Source organism: Pseudophryne corroboree, chromosome 5 (genome assembly GCF_028390025.1).
Source record: "Pseudophryne corroboree isolate aPseCor3 chromosome 5, aPseCor3.hap2, whole genome shotgun sequence".
In the NCBI taxonomy this organism is placed as follows: Eukaryota; Metazoa; Chordata; class Amphibia; order Anura; family Myobatrachidae; genus Pseudophryne; species Pseudophryne corroboree.
Window position 1 is genome coordinate 618,272,487 of NC_086448.1, and position 21,128 is coordinate 618,293,614.

Consider the following 21,128-nt stretch of genomic DNA (forward strand, 5'->3'; position numbering starts at 1 on the left):
TAGCTGTATGTATGTATATATATATATAATGTGTGTAAATGTGTGTATATGTGTCTGACTGTATGTGCAATATGTATGTGTACAAGTGTGCCTCTTTTATGCGCATTGTTTTTATATGTAGTGTGTGCTTTTTCTATGTACTATACTTTTGTAAGCATCAGAGGACGGGTTGCTCTGAGCATAGAGTAATACTTAATATTAATTGCAGGGTAAGCCTGAATAACGTTATGCTTTACAAGGCTGCGGCACCCAATAGGGCGCTGATTTGCAGGCTCAGTTGCATGGGAATTGGCTGACGCTTCTAGTGGTGTTGTAGAGGATAAAAAAATAAATAAATAAAAGACCCACTAGCAGCGCCTTCTCCCGGGGAGCTGCAGCTGCGTACTCCTCCTCCAGTATTGCCATTCACTGACTGGACTATTGCACCGACTTCTTGTCGTCTTTCTGTTTTTTTTTTTTTTTTTTTTTCATACAACGTACAGCACATTGTGCAATCAGAAAAGCAAAAGCCAGCCCGACCTCCAGGAGCCATTCCATGCAGGATTAGCCAGTCGGTTTGTACATGCAGTGATTGTTGGCTTCGTATTTTGGAAGAGTGAAAGGCTGTGTCAGGAAGGTAAGATGAATATCATATATGTAATTACAGATGCCAGACTTGCCGCTGAAGCTCATGCTGTAATGCAGGCAGAGCTTTCAGCACCTGTCGCTGTCCACTGCTGGCTCATTCATAAGGAGATCATGCAGAACGCCGGACTGAAACTCTCATTGTTGAGTCATATTGTTATTTGTCATAGTCCATGTACAGAACTCATTCACTAAATATTCATTATATAATGGTTCAGTTACAGGTCATCTTACCAGTGCAGAGATTCCTTTATTCATTACTGATCCCCCCTTGCTGTTGCATTTACTGTCTACTGTACAAAAGGGGGGCTTCAGTATATCATGTTAAAAATTGCATTACTGTAGTAGCTTTCTCATGCTTTGTATTTGATGCTCGTATTGTTACAATCTTTACATTAAATACTGTAGGTACTACATCATGTGAATTTCTTGTTAAAGAGCTATGTATGATCTCTATCTAGCTTACCTCGCTAGAGGGCTGAAGGAGCCTATGTGAATAATGTCTTCTGCTTTAACACAGGAGGCTGGGGATGACTTGTACACAAAGCTGTTTAAGAACAGATAGCAGAGTTTGTACATTGGGAATATCTGCTCTGCAGTGTGATGCCACATGTCGTTATACAGTCCGTTGCAGTTACAGTTCCTTCTTGTATCTGAAGTTAGTGGCTGCAGACACTAGGAATGGGATGTTGCATGCTATTCCAGGAAGAAGTATTTTAATGACTGACCCATTCAATGAAGCGTTTGTATTTTACTGCAGGGGAGCGATTAATTGTGGACATTCTGTACAATCCGGTTTCCACAGAACCTGTGATATTGGGCTCCCGTGCTGCAGGCATGCATTGCTCTACAATATTTGCCCTGTGGCAGCAATGGGACAATGTCAAGTTCTCAGGAGTTGACCCAAAAAGATTGTTTAGCTGTAGGGCAGGAAGATTAATTTGTGCCTGTAATTTAAAACACGCGATAAAGTTGAGTATTTCAATCATCGTGACAACCAGAGTTCCTTGTTTTATTTCATGTTATAATTTTGATTACATATATTTTACCTGGTTATAAGAGGTGTACAGCTGCTTTTATTGAGGTACAGTATAGCAAGGTATTTTATCGTAGTTGGTTAACTTGTTTTCCCTGTTAACTGTTTTCCCTGTTAACGCTAATCTATATGTAAAGTACTGTGCGTATTTTTTTTTTTTAAAAGATGAAGCCAGGGCAGATTTATCTCTTCAGCGATAGTTCTCTACAGCCCTCCGTTCTATTCAGTCGCTGCAAAAAGCAGGCTATACTCTATGTTGCACGTGTAGCTGGAAAGAAATGCACGTAACATGTAAGGCTATAATAAATAGCATAGCTAAGTTCATTTAATTATATCATCAAAGTATCTCTGGGTAGTATGAGTTAACGGATTGGTGATGTTTCAACACATTTCATGAAGTTGTTTGTGGGGTTTATACCGCTTGTAAACTGCGTGTGGCAGTGGAGATCACTGGTTGAAGTTATCAAGAACTAGAGGTTGGATGAAACAGACTGACAATACCCAGCGGTACGTACAATAGGTCCTGAGTTGAATTTATGAAATAATTAGCTGAGGTATCTTTTTTTAAATATCTAATACTACTTTATAGGATTTTGATTAACAATCAAAAAAGCAAACAAACCAACTAAAATAACTCATTGGGCTGATATTTTCTAAACTTAAGTTAAAATCAGCACAATTGCACTATAGCAGAAAATATGTTATCTTTCCTTTTGGATTATCTTTGTATTAAAGTAGTGGTGTTAAATATAAAGGGGTCTATTCATGTAGCAGTGAAAAGTGTGGAGAAGTGAGCCAGTGGAGAAGTGGCCCATCACAACCAATCAGCATTGAATTAACATTTATAATTTGCATACTATAAAATTGTACAGAGCAGCTGATTGGTTGCCATGGGCAACTTCTCCACTGGCTCACTTCTGCTCACTTTTCACTGCTTCATGAATAGACCCCATAGTATCTATTTGCTTTATTCAGTTTATATTTAAACAATCAAGAAGCTCAACATGCAAGTAACTTAATGTAGTGCTGCCTTATTTATGACCCACATGCTACATCTTTTAATGTGGTGAGTCAAAGTAAAAGGGAACATACAAATAATGTTGTACCAGGTACTGTATTCACTAAAAAAATACATTATAAATAATCGAACATAATAGTTCCCCTTCACTTTAGCTACACTGAAGTTAGGACACTGACCCAAGGTCACACACTGCAGGTCTTAGGGAAATTGTATCTGTAGTTGAGTGGTGCAGGCATAGAATTTTAATTTGAAGAGCCTGATCATTCAGACAACCTGTCTGCCTCCATAAGTGTTTTCCAACAAGAAAAATATACAGTAAATCTATCTTCTAAACAGATTATTTTGGTTTAATAATGCTTGTCTATTAAAGCAGATATATTGTAAAGAGAAAAAAATTATTACAATAATGTAGAAGAAATATGATGCTTCCAGTGTGGTATCAATCTAATAAAATATCTCCCAAAAGCCAAACGAACAACATTTATATAAAATGGCCTCTACTACATTGCAGGTTTTTATTATTGTAAGCCTGACACTACCAAAGTGATATATATATATATATATATATATATATATATATATATATATATATAACAACCATTAGGATAAATATTCTACAGTATATTATGCCAATTTAACTGTAAATGTGTGTCAGTAGCTCCTTTTTTTATTAAATAACAAAGGAATGGTCTTAATCTTAGTAGTTGAATATTGCCTTACCTGTATAGTGTGGAATGTACAGAACATGTAATCTGCTTTCATGATTATAGTGAAGAGATTATGCATATACTGTATGTGTAAGGGCATGTGCAAAAGCATATATTATTTATTTGCTTGGTCAGACCAGTTTTGTGCTCAGAATTGTTTTAGCATAGTGCAGTGTTATTTGTATGGATACATGGCTATCTTTCAAACCTTTCAAGCTAATGTGCCTGTAATTAATAGATATGCTTAATACAGAGACGTTAATACAGAGCTACATTTTTGCATCTAAAAAGTACCTTCACACTAGAATAGCAAATAAATCTTATAAACCTATATATTTGTTGGCACCTCACTCTGTAATGTCATTAACATGGCACACAAAACCTACTGGCTCCACTGGACAAGATGGTAAAAATGGAAACTGAATATTATTTCACCAGTGTAACTAAACAATACTGTAGTTCATACTGTGTGCTGCCTGCGCTTTAATAATGTACACTGACCTCTTGTGTTCTTATTATAATCCGTCTCACCCTGTGATGTACTGTTTTATTAAACACTGGTTACTTGAAACAAAAGGAAGGCAGCTAAAATTACCACAACATTGATCCAGATGACACATCTTAGAGGCAGGAAAGGACTTTGGTGTCTATTTACTAAGCTTTGGATGGAGATAAAGTAGAAGGAGATAAAGTACCAGCCAATCAGCTCCTAACTGTCATATCACAGGCTGTGTTTGAAAAATGACAGTTATGAGCTGATTGGTTGGTACTTTGTCTCAGGCCACTTTGTCTTCTTCCAAGGCCTAGAAAATAGACCCCTTTGTCTCATGTACAATGTTGAAATATCTTTGTTACTGTAGCTAAAGACTTAAATTAATAAACAAGTTTACGTATGTGTAGAAATAACATTGTTTCCAGGATTCATGTTACTTATTTAATAAATATTTACACACATTCCTACAGCTATTAAACATTGTTTTGTAGTTCCTTAAAATGTGAAATTCTTTGCAAATTAGAATTTTTAAATCCTTGGTGGAAATTATATATAGAAAGCAATAAAGGATAAAACATAACTGAAGAAATTTGAACACGGAGCAGTACGTATGGTGTAGTGGTTAGCATTACTGCCTCACAGCATAGAGGTCATGGGTTTGATTCCCACCATGGCCCAACTGTGTGGAGTTTGTATATTCTCCCCGTACTTGCGTGGGTTTCCTCCCACAATCCAAAAATATACTGGTAGGTTAATTGGATCCCAAAAAAAATTAACCCTAGCGTGATTGAGTGTGCATGCACATGTGGTAGGGAATTTAGATTGTAAGCTCTACTGGGGCAGGGACTGATGTGAATGGCCAAATATTCTCTGGAAAGCACTGCGGAATATGTGTGCGCTATATAAATAACTGGTAATAATAATAATAACTTGTGGTTTAAAAAATAAATGGTGTTAACTGTCCATGAACAGCAGTTAAAGAAAAGGTGAACCAGATTTATATTCAGCATGTTGTGATTATTTTTCTATGAAAATCCCAGAAAACAGATGGGTAAGAACAATTCTGCAAATATACATTTATTTTACTCCATAGTTATATTCGGTATAATGAGTGGTAGCTGTCATACTCTTTAATCACAAGGAAAAGTAAATATTAGCTATTTATAACAATTGTAAAATGTACACAGCAGCCAGATACCCATGGGAAGTGTTGAACACATTCTTAGCATAACTAGACAACTCCCTTTGTACATAACATGTCAGTTCTACTCATTAAGAAAAGTTTTACAAAATAAGATGTTTTCTGTTGTTTTTTTTTTCTTTTTACCATGTTGTATACAATTATAAAGTATATGGCTTTCTAAAGGCTTTATCTGTGAAATACATCCAAAAAGATATCTTTGAATAATGAAAACCAGACTACAGCCAATGGTACATAAAACATTATTTGAACTATTTTGTGTCATCTTTCATCACTTAATCAGTTAATCTTGACTATCAACTATAGAGTCATATACAGAATGCTCCATTTTTTGCTTTGCTCTCAACTTTGAAACATCCCATATGTTAAATTCTGGTAAGATATGAATTACAGTAGTAAGATTTTTTATTTATTTTATTTCTAGAAGATGTACAGCTAGAAACATCTTTATTACAACATTTGGCTCAACAATTAGTATCAAACAAAGCAGATATTTTCCAACAAGAGTAGATTTAGTTAGAGCATGCTGTGACATTTGTTGCTATGCACTAAAGTCTGCTTTGTTTGTGCCTGAATTAAAATAAGTGAAGCTTTGTATCAGTGATTTGGTTTACTATATTTAGCACCCACAGGAAACCAACAGATGATATTTATAGACAAAGAGATCACTTCATTCTTGCCTACAGTCCTGGAACATACAAAGCTTGGGTGTCTCTCCCAGACACCTGGAATAGTAGGTAAGTCTCCTGGAGGTCACAAGCTGACCACCCATGACTGCACACTTCCTGAATGAACTGGGTGGTCTGGGCGGCCACTGGCATGATTTGCAGTAAATCGTAACATCGTGGTCCAATCCCATACTTCACATTTCCGGTAATCACTGCATTGAATAGCAGAGTTAGAGCCATGATAACTCAAGTCTGGTGTTATGTCTCATGCACTGTCCCGTGCATCACCGACCTAGCTAACCCCTCCTGGTGGGGGCTGCCGGCAAGATGGCAACTTTGTATTGCTTATGCATGGAGCATTTGTGTTCAGCAGTTAAACCTTTCCACAATTTTTAAAGTAAATCTAAGTAAAATAAGTTACATTCCGAAAATAAATTAGAATGTTTCATTTTAAGCTCTGCAATAGTGAAGAAAAATATATAGACCAAGGAAATAAAAATAAATATGGCAGCAGGTATTACTGCTTTACTTCCCCAATATTCACATTCATTCACATTCAATACCTTCTTTCTGTGAGATTTCTAACCATGTACTAAGCATTTCTCAGGCACAATGTGCCTGTCATGTAAATTTATATAGGTAAACCTCAGGGCCCAAGGCCTCAGACACTTGCCTAAGGTCAGAACAGAAATGTCTTAAGATATTGGCAAACCTACTCAATAAAAGTAGGGATAATGCGAAACATATAAAATACCATTGACATATATTTAAAAAAAAGAAGATATTGGGGACTTTCTGTTCAGCAAAAAGTGTATTTTGTAAGGACATATCAAATAATATACCAGCAATGATTTAATGGCTCTTCAATTATGTTTCTGACATTGGGAACTGTAAGTGGAATCATTTATGTATCTTTTTATAGCCTTTCCTGCTTTATAGCAATCAATTAACTTTATTTTTAAGTTTATGTCTAATCTTCTTAGAGGGGCACATGGTGGTTGTGAGCCATAGGGGTATATTCAATAACAGTCGGAAGTTCCGACAGGGCGGAAAGACGGCACTTTCCACCGATAACCAGAACTTTCTGATACTTCAATATTTAACTGAAGTGCCCTTTTTTTGCCCTGTCGGAAAAACACATCGATGAGCGAAATCTCTGCTTATCCAGGGCCGAATTTAAGGGTCAGGCCACCCCTAGGCACAATATTATTGGGCGTCCCCCCCCCCCATCGGCGCTGGGCAGGCACTCGCTGCTCTCTCTTCCTCTCCTCTGATGTCATTGTCAATTAGATTCCCACTGGACACTCTCTCTCCTCCTCTGCTGTTAATGTCCCCCTGAAGCTAAGCCTGTGATCCGCAGCGGCGGCACGGGCGCTCCTTGCTTTTTCCTCCTCTCTGCTGTCTAGTTGATGTCCCACCGGGCTGCTGGCTGCTTCTGGCAGCCCAGCCATGTTTAGAAACACAGCAGCGAAGCCTTGGTACCAGTGATTAGTGATAATATCCGCCTGGCCGAGAGAGGCGCCGACAGCGCCGACGCTCACTGCTCTCTCCTCCTTTCTGCTGTTAATGTCCCTCTGAGGCTGAGCCTGTGAGACACAGCAGCAGCGCCAGAGCTCGCTGCTGTCTCCTCCTCTCTGCAGGTGCCGCCCCTAGGCACGTGCCTCACATGCCTAGTGGGAAATCCGGCTCTGTGCTCATCCATGTGTTTTTGATCCCGCTGCGGTCGAAAATGGTCCATTTTCAACCATTCATTTTCGCCCACAAGATAGGGGGCGGAAATGAATGGTCAGAATGGGAGGGGAAATGGGTGGAAATGGCCAGCTATTGAATACTAATGTGTCAGATCCTCTCCGTTGGAGAGGATCCAACTGTAATTGAATATACCCCATGGTATTTATTCAATATGTTTTTTTTTTTCCTGGTTTAGTAACCAGAAGTGGCAAAATGATTGCATATAATTGTTTGTGTTTATACAGTATGTGATATTTATAGGAATTAATGATTGAGGGTAGCGTGTTTGCATTCATGATATAATAATTGGACAATTAGCCAAACTTTGTTCAGTATTTTATTTTATCAGATAATGAGCTATTGATTAACCTGTGCTAAAAGGACGGTAAAACATAATTGCAAGGATAGCTGAAACAATATAAGACAGTACACATACGTGCAACGCTTCTTTTTATGATATCTGCTCTTAAAATAATTTATTCATTTTTTTTCCTAACAAATAAGAGTAGGCTCTAATAACAATTTTAGGGGTCAATCCAAATAAGTGTGAGTTGGTGTGAAGAAGCTGTGACGTGTCTGTCACACGGTCTTGGGAAAACTTCAAACTACTCGCACCATCCAATTCCATTTGCGATGAGTACGAGTTTCAATAACTCGCACGCATTTGCACCAAAATGAACTTACACTATTACCATAGTGAAAATAGGGGTTTGCAATCCAATTAGAAAGAGTTTGAACTGTAATCCACGGAAAACCATTTGCCACCCCCTGGAGGTGTGAGGCTCTAATCAAAATAATGTGGGGGTATTTTTATAATATATTTTTATTGTATATTTTTATTCCCTATACTTATTTAGGGTATAGGTAACCTTTTTTAATGTTGGTGTTCTTAAAACTTTTGCTATACTCTAGAATCTGTTATTTTTTTGGTTTTGCATTGTTACAGATCCTCATTTAGTTTGAATGGCAATTGTTCAGTACCATGTACATATATATGGGTGTAGTATGGTATGCCGGCGGCCGGAAGCCCGACCGCCGGCATACCGACAGCAAGACAAGTGCAAATGAGCCCCTTGCGGGCTCTCTGCGCTCACCACGCTGCGGGCACGCTATTTATTCTCCCTCCAGGGCGGTCGTGGACCCCCACGAGGGAGAAAAAATGTTGGTATGGCGGATGTCGGGATTCTGGTGCCGGCATACTGTGCGCCGGGATCCCGACAGCTGGCAACCTGAAGACCACCCATATATATATATATATATATATGTATATGTGTATATATATATATATATATATATATATATATATATGAAAAACACAGTAGTATCTTTATCTCGCGCCAACCTAGAAGCGGCACCACGGGAGAGATCTTTGTTGGGAGACCTCAAAAGCATACAAGAATAAACACAAATTCCCAAGTGCGCTAAAGTGGAATGTAATTACACAGTTCTTCCAGCGTTATTTTCGTCAGAATGTAGACTGGAGGGTATTTAAATCTGGGGACCTGTAACAGACACCCCTCACCAAATAGTCACCCAAACAAGAGACCAACAGGCCAATTAGTAAAAAGTTATTTTAATAACGTATACACAGTTCAAAGTATAAAATTGTGTCAATAAAATGCAACCAAAAGAGTACACAGCCAACACGTTTGTAAGGTGGAATCTAGATATCCCCTCACCTTTTGCAAGGTGCGAGATCGATAACTATTATTTTTCCCCAAACAAGTTACCCCTGATGAAGTCGATAAGACGAAACGCATTGGGTTTGTCAGTCAGAGAATCACAACCTAGTCTGTAAAGATACTCCCTGTCGAGCTCGCACCTTGCAAAAGGTGAGGGGATATCTAGATTCCACCTTACAAACGTGTTGGCTGTGTACTCTTTTAGTTGCATTTTATTTACACAATTTTATACTTTGACCTGTGTATACGTTATTAAAATAACTTTTTACTAATTGGCCTGTTGGCCTCTTTTTTGGGTGACTATTTGGTGAGGGGTGTCTGTTACAGGTCCCCAGATTTAAATACCCTCCAGTCTACATTCCGACGAAAATAACGCTGGAAGAACTGTGTAATTACATTCCACTTTAGCGCACTTGGGAATTTGTATTTATTTATATATATATATATATATATATTGTGACAAGAACACTGGAATAGTGTTTGAGGGCAGGTATGTTTGTCCCAGGTTCTTGTCTTACATGCATTAGGGAAATGTTTTGTTTTGTCAGAACCTTTTCAGTTTATTGGAAAAGCTGGATAAGGGCCCTGAAAGAGAGATAGGGCAAGTTCCAGACATTGGGCCCAGTTTGGGTCTTTGGCCTGACAGAGGGCTAATCAGGGTTTCAGCTGTGTAAGTGGGTTATAGGGCTGCTAGCCTGATTAGTGTGTGCAGACTGCCTGGGAAGACTGCAGGATCACGCTTCCTGATACAAGTGGGCCAAACAGTGTTGACTGGAAAACTCTGTGCTTTTTTGTTTAGAGACAGCTAGGAACGTCTTGTGTTTAGTTAGTGCCGGACAGGCAAGGTATTTTCTTTTGATGTTTGTTTTGTTTTCTGTTTATTAAAACTGTTTGTGGCCAGTTGCACCATAAAAACTGAACTTGTATGACTTCTCAGCTGCTGCCGGCTGCCATCTACCCCGGAAACGGGTCCGGTTCCCCTACAGTGTTACAACTTGGTGGAGAATACGAGCATACCGTTCTGCGCATAAGTGAAAGCCGCAGCTTTATGAGGCCTGCAGAAAATGGTGGTTTATGCAGATACAGCCCAGTGTGAAGTTGCTGAGACTCACCCCTGAGTGTTTGATATATGTCCTGGGTGAAAGCAGCTACAAAGCTGCCTGAAAAATCTGTCGACATGGAGGAACTGCTCAAAGCCTTGCTGCAAGCTACAGTGGCTCAGCAGGAGGCCATCAGACAGCAGCAGGTGGCAATGGAGGAAAATTGGAGGCAACAGCATCAGGATAGAGAGGCCTTAGCAGAAGTGGTGCAGAGCCTTGCAGCCCAGATTGGAGATGTGGCCGTCAGTGCTCCGACCAGCTCTAGTTCTATACGGGACAGTAACTTCCTGCAAAAAATGACAGAGGCTGATGATGTGGAGACCTACCTGACCACGTTTGAAAGGACTGCCGAGCGTGAGAACTGGCTGAAAGCACAGTGGGCCAGTCTGCTGGCACCTTTTCTGTCAGGGGAGCCCCAAAAAGCGTACTTTGATTTAAGCCCTGCTGAGGATCGGGACTATGATAAACTAAAGACTGAGATCCTGACCCGCCTTGGAGTCACGCTGTCAGTACGAGCACAATGGGTGCACCGTTGGGTGTACGCATGGAGAGGCCTCCTCGCTCCCAGATGCATGACCTTATTCAGCTAACAAAAAAATGGTTACAGCCAGAGACATTAACTGGTCCCCAGAGGGTTGAAAGAGACGTCATGGACCGCTATTTGAGATCTTTGCCCGTGGTCCTGCGCAAGTGGGTGAGCCATGGAAACCCGGATACTGCTGACCAATTAGTGGACATGGTAGAGAGGTACTTGGCGGCAGAGGAACTACTGATGACCACCCAGCAACCCATAGATCCTCGACAGCGCCCTTCCATAAAGACTGGTTAGACTGTTCCGTGGGAAAACGTTGCTGGGCGGATAAGAGAACGCAAGGCTGGAGAGACTGTAAACACTGGCCCTGGAGACAGGCCAATGGGGCTAGAAAGGTCTATGCTGCCCAAACGGGTTGATAATCGTGTGGTTAAATGTTTTAGGTGTGGTATGCCAGGTCATGTTATTGCCAATTGCCCAGTCACGCAAGAACCCATGCAATGTGATGCTGCCTTTGAATGTCGCAGAATGTCTCTCTTTGCTAGGTTAGCCTGTACTGTGGTACCTGCACCTGAGCTGGAAAAACAAATGTATGACGTGTTCTTAGAGGGTAACCGGGTAGAGGCCTTGCTAGATTCAGGAAGTTTAGTTACCCTTGTGAAAGCTGGGTTAGTGAACCCCTTAAAGGTCCAGCAAATACCTATTGGGGTAACCTGCATACATGGGGATACCCAACATTATGTCACTGCAGAAGTGAATATAGAAACTTGTTGTGGGTCAGCAATTGTTAAAGTAGGACTGGTCCCCACCTTGGTGCATGAGGCCATAATAGGGAGGGATTTTCCTCATTTTTGGAAACTGTGGGAATCAAGTTTATCAACAGATATGAGAAGTAAAGAGCCAGTTGATAATCACGGTGATTTTGTGGATGTACGTGTGTCTTCTGAACTTTCTGACCCTTTGCCTTTTGCTAGCTTGGCTGGGGAAGTAACAGATGGGGAGTCCAGTGAAGACCCTTTTGCTGGGAATAGAGACATAGGGGTATATTTACTAAGGTCCCAATTTTGACCGAGATGCCGTTTTTTCTTCAAAGTGTCATCTCGGTAATTTACTAAGCAAAAATCACGGCAGTGATGAGGGCATTCGTAATATTTTGGAAGTCCTAGGAAAAAATCACGAATCAATACACCATCGGTCAAATACGCCTGCAATTTGGTAGAAATCGTGAATTTACTAAAAAGTGCAAAACACAAACACTGCCGACAATAGCCAAACACTGCCGTGCTAAAATACAAATCGTGAAAAAGTGCTAAAAAAAACCAGACCTGCTTTTTTATCCCGTGTTTGTATAGGCATGCACGGATCCATGAGATCCGTGCATGTTTTTCAGTTGGAAGGGGTGGGAAATGTTATAATTTTTCACAAAAAAAATGCGTGGGGTCCGCCCTCCTAAACCAAACCAGCCTCGGGCTCTTTGAGCCGGCCCTGGTTGCAAAAATATGGGAAAAAAATTGACAGGGGTTCCCCCATATTTAAGCAACCAGCACCGGGCTCTGCGCCTGGTCCTGGTTCCAAAAATACGGGGGACAAAAAGCGTAGGGGTCCCCCGTATTTTTGAAACCAGCACCGGGCTCCACTAGCTGGACAGATAATGCCACAGCCGGGGGTCACTTTTATACAGTGCCTTGCGGCCGTGGCATCAAATATCCAACTAGTCACCCCTGGCCGGGGTACCCTGGGGGAGTGGGGACCCCTTCAATCAAGGGGTCCCCCTCCAGCCACCCAAGGGCCAGGGGTGAAGCCCGAGGCTGTCCCCCCCATCCAATGGGCTGCGGATGGGGGGCTGATAGCCTTTGTTGAAAGTAATGAATATTGTTTTTAGTAGCAGTACTACAAGTCCCAGCAAGCCTCCCCCGCAAGCTGGTACTTGGAGAACCACAAGTACCAGCATGCGGCGGAAAACCGGGCCCGCTGGTACCTGTAGTACTACTACTAAAAAAATACCCCAATAAAGACATTACACACACACCTTGAAAGTATAACTTTTATGCATACATACACACCACCATATACACATACTTACCTTATGTTCACACAAGGGTCGGTCCTCTTCTCCAGTAGAATCCATGGTGTACCTGTTGAAAAAATCCTATTCACCAAATCCAGTATAGAGGGCTCCTCGGATAATCCATCTGTAATCCACGTACTTGTAAAAATAAAAAAACGGGACACCCGACCACGAACTGAAAGGGGACCCATGTTTTCACATGGGACCCCTTTCCCCGAATGCCAGAAACCCCCTCTGACTGATGTCTAAGTGGGTTCCATCAGCCAATCAGGGAACGCCACATTGTGGCATCCTCCTGATCGGCTGTGTGCTCCTGTACTGTATGACAGGCGGCACACGGCAGTGTTACAATGTAGCGCCTATGCGCTCCATTGTAACCAATGGTGGGAACTTTGTGGTCAGCGGTGAGGTCACTTTCGGTCAACCGCTTGGCATGATGGATGTGTCATGGATACAATACATGATCTGTATAAACCTTCCAAATTATCATTTTCATGTCATTAGTGTAAATGTTAATAAACAAGCACCTTAGACTGAATACGAACATGTATCCTGACCATTACCCTTACCAAATTGACAGTATAAAAGATTTACAAATTGTATGACTATCTTGTTTTGAATCGCCTGCTTAAAATCCACACAAAAAATTTAAAAACCCAAATTCATAAATCATGGGTCTCATTAGTATACGGATGTAGCCAGCTTGGCTGCGACTAGGCATGGCTGTGACTCATTTGTGACGGTGTATGCACATGTTTGCAGGTGCGTGCGTATATTTGAGCTCGCAATCCATAGACTTAACATCATGCAATTGCAGTTGCAAATAGTCTCAGCTGGGTACAGCTAGTCGCAGCCGCGATGCGTGCGCCTGTGTGTACATATCACAGTTAAGCTGAGTCCGGCTACATCTGTAGTCTATCAAACAATGTAATAAGTTAACAGTTTACTTAATCAAATGGTATAAGTTTACCTTACATTAGTAGTTTGCATATTCATTCTTTAGACTGACTAACAACCAAATAGTCAGCAACCATTGTAATCATCCTTCTGTTTATAGTAGTGTTTTCCCTTTTTTTTTTTCACTTTAAATTGTTAAGCCTTTTTTTTTATAATTAATTACTGTTATTTTGATATGTTAGATGTATTTAACAATTAGATGTGTAATTACGCAAAAATGTAAATATAATTTGTAGTACAAAATTATTTAAATTAGCAAACAAGGTGGAGTTAATGGATTAATGAGGTATTTCTTGGGATGATGCAGAGCATTTTCTCTCTGTCTCAGCATATAATCTCAGTGCGAGACACTTAGCCCATTCAAGGAGCACATTATATATTGCAAAAAAAAATATTGAAACATACAACAGAGACATATAACACAGGCAGTACCAATGCCTTCTCGCTCTCATAATTAAGACATGCATTAACATTTTTTAAGATAAACTCAGCAGTACTTTATGAAAAATGTATACAAGTTGAATTGGATGGAGGAGATTATAAATGGTAGTAAGTTGTACTTTGTAGAGATGTTTTTACTATTTCCACCATGTCCAGCTTCAAGTGGACCCAGAAATCCCCAAATATAGGCAGGGCCATTGAGAGGGAATGGGGGAAGGAGGTGCAAATCTAGGGGGGAGTGGGTTGTTGCAGTGCCCCCTCCCAAAGTTTTTTTTCAATATTATGCACTAAGCACAGGGGCAGGTCCAGTGGGGGCAATCAGCAGCAGGCTCCATTTCGAGCCCTGCACATGCTGGTCTGCAGAGAGTCCAGGGAGTCTACTGATGCTAAGCAGAATGACACCAGACACAGCACCTTACCTGTGCTCATGACATCATTAATTGGTCCTTAGAGGACTTACAACATGTGGCGTGGTCCGATGAGTCATTGTTCCAGTTGTTTTAGGCTGATGGTAGGGTTCGGGTGTGGGACAGAGCCCATGACACCAGGGACTCCAGTTGGTTCCATAATGGTGTTGGCTGTCTTCATGCAGCATTCAGTAACTCGGGTCCGCTGGTTCACCTGAACATATCATTGACCGGTAACTGTTACATTTCAGTGCTTGGTGACCAATTGCATCCCTTTATGGACACTATGTACTCCCTCAATAATGGAGTATTCCAGCAGGATAATGCACTCTCCAGGGGAGCATTCAGGTGTGTTCTGACATATAGTGTGGCCACCAGGTTCCCCCAACATGAACCCAATTGAGCATTTATGGGATGTTGTGAAGAGGTGTTGTGAAGAGGTCCATTCACACCCAAGATCCAGCACCTTCATTTGTGGAATCGATGTCACTTCGAGTTGCTTCACTTCGCCGAGCTAGAGGGGGTCCTAGGTGATACTTAGCACCTATCCTATAGCTTTTGGGTGTCACAACTGAGGGCCTGAGCTGACGGGAGGCAGCCTCAGTTGTAGGGGCTGAGATGTACCGGAACCTGGGAGGTTGTATCAGACCCCTGGACATGTAAGTAACATGAATAATAACTGCCCGAAGGCGTGACCACGACAACTTGGATAAAAGTCAATGATGTTTATTATGACAACTCCGCAACACAGCAGCAGTAAAAGAAAACGTAAAAGTCAGCAAAGAATAAATACAGTTCCTGGGTACTACAGGATGGCAGGAGCCACAGGGCACTGGTAGTGTGAGATAGTTCTTATGATCTTCTAGATGGAAAGTCCTTACCAGGCCCGACTGTAGCAATGGAGATAACCCAGGATTGTGCCAGCTGGTGTTCCAGGGAAAGCTGGGTTGCTGAAGATAAAACAGCTGCTGTGGATACTGGCTGGAACCAGACTGTTGTTAGCACGGAGTGGATACTGGCTGGAACCAGTTAAATAATAAATGAACTTGGGAGCGATGAAATATGAACTGAAATGTAGAACTTGAGAGCGGAGAAATAATAATACCGGTGGAGAGTGGTAAAGTGTAGAAAGGACACCGGCCCTTTAAGGGAAGCTGTACTCTGCTGGAAGCTGAGCTGGAAGCAGGTAATGTTGTAGCTGGAAACAGATGAATCCACAATGGATTGGAGAGTCAGGCTACACCGTAGGTGGAATGCTGGTGCGGGTCTCTATGGTAGAAGTCTTGAGACAGGAGCTGGAACCTGGAAGACAATCACAGGAGAGAGACAAACAGGAACTAGGTTTGACAACCAAAGCACTGACGCCTTCCTTGCTCAGGCACAGTGTATTTATACCTGCAGCAAGGAAGGGATTGGCTAGGCAATTATGCAGATTATCAATACTGAGAACAGATTGGTGGAAATGATCAGCTGACAGAATCCAAGATGGCTGCGCCCATGCAGACACTTGGAGGGAAGTTTGGTTTGTAATCCATGTGGTAATGAAAACAGTAATGGCGGCGCCGGCCACCGGAGACAGGAGGCGCCAGGCTGACAGATGCACATCCAACCACGCGGACACAGCGGAGGCCGCGGCTGACGTAATCGCCACTCAGACACTCTGCATGCAGAAGAGCAGGGACGGCGGCGGAGGCCGCGGGAGACGCCATGCCAGGTGTAATATGGTGTTTACTGTGACAGCGTCCCAGAGTGACAGGAGAGGATACAGGAATGTAAACATCAGGATAACAGATGGGATCCGGTCCTGGAGCGCTGAGCCAGCCTTAGGAGGCATCTGATGGGTAAGAAATGGCGTCCAGATACCCGGATCGTGACATTGGGAGTTCAGTGTAATTGGCTATTTTCATTGTATTTAGCTTGAAATATTTGCAAGAAACCTCTAGTTAATGCAGTATCTAAATTGAATATTATAAAGTATGGAAGATAGATGGAGATATGTCTCAGACCTTCTAAAGAGGACAAGTGGAGATGTAATCCTTAGCAACCAATAATCTTTTATTTATCAAGTAGACTCTATAAAATGCTAGAAAGAAGCTGATTGGTTGCATTTGGGCACTTTTTCCTCCTGTCCTCTCTAGAAGAACTTATACATATCGCCCTTAGACACCGTATGTCTGTATGAATGTATAATAAAAGCCCTGGCAATAAATGATATTAAGGAGGATTTTTGCTTTGATACTGTATATGTATAAGGGCTTCCACATTTTGAAAGTAAAATATCATATCCAATATGTGCTCCCTTTATGCGTTTTCTGCAGTTGCTTTTCTGAAGACATCTGGAGGTCTAGAGGGAGATAGCTAGGGTTATTACATTTCTGAAATATTTAGCTTTCCATTGCGTGTTGTCATATATAGTTAATCAATGAGTGGAGTCAAATATCATCTTATGAAGTCTATTGAGAATATCATTATTTGTAAATGGTGGATAAGTGTGTGCCAGCCTTATGTTACTTTACCATTATATATTAATACTAGACTGCGATAATACACATATAGAACGCGTTGTAACCAATACCATTCTCAATAACATGAGTGCATACTACCTTCCATGTGTCACTTATTATGGGTGAAGGATTATATGTGAGCTATGGTTTGTTCACAGATATGCAAGAAATGCCACCTGATTGGAAGCGTATTTTATATAAATAGTGCTGTTATTTTTTCTCCCTGAGACTATGTGTTGCCATGACTACGAACAGGTTGCTGTTATAACTCTAGACAATTTCATCTAAACAAAATGTTCAGCATTTTGGGCCATCTGATCAAAGGCTGAACTTGGTAAACTTCTATTTTTTTATGTTTTTATAATGATTTCTATTGGCAAAAACTGTAGTAAGTATCCAATATTAGTTAATGTATTAGAATAGCCACATATGTGAACTTTTTCAGTACATTTTTGACTACTCTCCCGAAACAGAATGTATTTATGTGACCAGCGGTCAGGAGACCGCCGGTCACAATACCTCCCCTTTCATCCCAAACTCCTGACAACCCCGACAGTCGGCATGCCGACTAGCAGGCACTATTCCCACTCGTGGATGTCCACGACACCCATATAGTGGGAATAGAACCTGTGACGACCGTAGGTCACCATGAGCCCGCAAGGGTCTTGTTGTGCTCGACCCCACCCATTCCCCGCCGGCATTCTGCTGCTGGGATCCCAACGGAGGTATGCTCCAGACCGCCGGTCACGCATACTGAGACCTTCCGGAACAGCCAGTAGGATACCAAAAATCAGGTGGCACTCCCGACCACCAGGAAAAATGCAGGAGCCTGTCCCTGTGTTGTGTAAAAGTAGCTGATTGCTAATGTGATCACTTTATGCTTCTAGGGCCAGTCACACTACTTCACATGTGTGATCATCAGACTGTTGAAACAGTTGAAAATGTTGAAACTGTTGAAAATGTTGAAACAGCCATTGCTGGGGGGAGGGGGGGGATGGTGCCTCCATTAGTCTTTTATTGCACTGTAATTCAGTGCATGTGAGCGGAAGTGAGTCCTCACTCCATCTCAGCCACTGAGAGCTGTGAGGGTGGAAAGGCCTCCCCTGAACTGTAGTGCGTAACTACTATATGGACATTTAAGATCTTTATATATACACACAAGCACACATATGTGTGACTGTGTTTCATATATACGGAGCGATGTGATTTAGATATGTGGAGAATTGTTGAATTACTGCATGATATGTTTGTAGAGTAGTATATTATTACATATGTGGATAATCTAGGTGTTTATAGCTGCAAATGTGCGAAGATGATGGTAATACAGTGGGAAAGATACAGTCAATGGTGTTTTTTTGAGATCATGTGCATGCATGTGAAGTAGTTTGTGAATTTAAATTAGTAATGATGACAATTATATTATTGTAGTGTGAAATAAGAACTGTAAAGGGGGGTACTCACGGAGCGATATTCTAAGCAATCTGACTAGATTGCTTAGAATATCAGCCTAATCGCACCGTGAGTACCCCTAACAGCGATAGCGATGCGCAGCCCCGCGCATCGCTATCGCTGCTGCTAGATTGGCCTGCATGCAGGCCAATTTAGCGGGTCGCTCACTTCACCCGCTGGGTGAAATGAGCGCCCCCCCGTCTCCCCCCGCACGCTCAGCACAGATCGCGCTGTGCTGAGCGGCGGGAGAGATGTGGGCTAAGCGGTTCGCTCAGCACACATCTCTCATGCATCGGCCCGTGGGTACTGGGCTTAATAGGAATTGTAATGCAGTCTGGGATACATACACATACACACATAAATATTTGATTAAGGTATTATATAAAAATATATAAATCAGGTAAACAATTCAGAATAAAGGAACCATGATATGTGCCATCTATGCTGAAATGGAAATTTATCTGGGTGTGATCTTTCCTAATATAAGTATCATTGTCATTATAATGTTTTGTGTGTATTGAAGCATAAAGTTTATGATTATCTTTTCATACTGTGTGAACCTATAGCAAATTGGGTAAGTGGCTGTGAGGAAATGAATATGCATGGTGATTATTATTGTCTGTCCAATGTCTGCTATTTTCTTAATAATAATACTGATACGTAAATCTAACAGTAACTTCATTTACAGCAGAAAAGGAACAGTATTTATTGGGTAAACTGGAAACTACCTTTGGAATTGGTTAATTACTTAGATTAGTAGCTTATTAAATGTTTATTAGCATCTTAGCCCCTGAGTGCTACCAGCATCTTCTTTTACAATGGGTTATATGCTTGACACATAAAGATCTACTATGTCTAAGTGCAAAAGGTTTCATAGAAATTCATATTAATAGATTAAGTGACAAAATATACAACCAAAACAGCAATTATATATCTCTATATATACTGTACATTACATTCAAGGCCAGCAACAAAAATCATGGGGCCTGGTACACCCATGTTTTTACGCCTCCACCCCCATCTCAGGGACCCTGGCAGATACAGGTCACTCGGCTTGAGACTCTGCCTTACCTATATGGTGCTTTCTCAGCAATTGGTCACTGCGCACAGCATCTATTCGCTGCTGCAGAGTAGCAACTTAATGAGTGACAGGAGCCTCCAAACTGCCCCCACAAGCACCACCACGGGACTCTGTGGCCCACGGGTGGGACAGCGGGACAGTCCCCAAAAAATTGGACTGTCTCACGAAAATCGGTATGCATTCTAATTTTCCTTTAACTATCCAAATAGAGACAGCTCACATAAATTAACTATTTGTTAATTAAAATAATTATACTTTTCTTCTTGGATATGAGCTAAAACACATGCAGACCCAAAATTAGAATGGTGAAACGACTCATCTACTAATTACCTTGAAACACACTTTACAAGTATATATTTGATTGCCATATTTTGTCTTAAATAATATGATGCATAATCAGAACTATTGTGTTCAAGTAATTTATGCAACACACAATCAATAGAAACAATTAAAAAAAGAAAAATCCACCATGTTGTTTTCTACATTCTTAGTAAGACATGCTATTGATGCAGTACAGGAACTCTGCAGTACTACAGTACACCTACTGTATACATAATCCCATTAATACTATACTGGGGAACTGTATACCCCAGCCATGAAAATAAATACAAGTAGAGATTAAATGGTTAGAAAAATAGAATTTCATTAACATGAAATTATTATCAACTAAGTACTAATTTACACAAACAGTTTTGTACATTACAGTCTATTGACAATCAGAACATAAACACCCTATTGGCGAGATGTACTAAGCCCTGGAGAGTGGTAAAGTGGTGAAAGTTAAAGTACATAACCAGCCAATCAGCTCCTAACTTCCATGTTTGCAGGCTGTGTTTGACAAATTGCAGAGGCTGATTGGTAGTTATTTTATCTCTTTCTATTTCTCTCTCTCCAAAGCTCTGTTTATCTGCCCTTTTATGCGAATTGCAATGAAGGGTGGTATCCAATTAGTTGCAATAATGCTATCCGCAACTAAAGTTATCGCACCTATCTCCTGAAAATTCTGCTTATCGCGTCCTGCGTGCTCCCATTTCTTGCACCTATCCTGTACCAAAATGGTGATTTGCGCAATAATTCAAGCCAGAAAAACTAGAGATAAGTATAAAGAAATGGGGAAATCTGCCTCTAACCCCAAAAAAGTCAAACTAATGTAGAAAAACATTGTTGAAGTCTCTTAGTGGCTATAATAAAACTATTTAGTATAATTAAATTGGGTCAAATGGCTATTATATGCATTTTATTAAAAATGTGAAAAAAATGATAGAAAGCTATTTTTTTTGCAAAATAAGTGTGCTCATTAAATTTGGGGTACATAAAAATGGGTATAAGTATATATTTGGGTCATTTTAGGGGACCTTTAAAAAAAGTGGAAACAGACTGACTACTGCAAGCATAAAAACACTTGTCCCACTCATAAAGCACCCCA

The 21,128-nt window shown here is 40.9% G+C and overlaps 1 protein-coding gene across 2 annotated transcripts in view; it reads left to right on the top strand.

The window, feature by feature from the left end:
* Positions 1-416: 416 nt before the first annotated feature.
* The window catches only part of DLGAP1 (DLG associated protein 1), a 1,173,524-nt gene continuing 1,152,812 nt past the window's right edge, over positions 417-21,128 (top strand). For both annotated transcript variants that reach the window (XM_063923535.1, XM_063923539.1), the window contains exon 1: positions 417-616. The gene's annotated coding sequence lies outside the window, so the exon portion shown is untranslated. The remainder of the gene's footprint in view (positions 617-21,128) is intronic.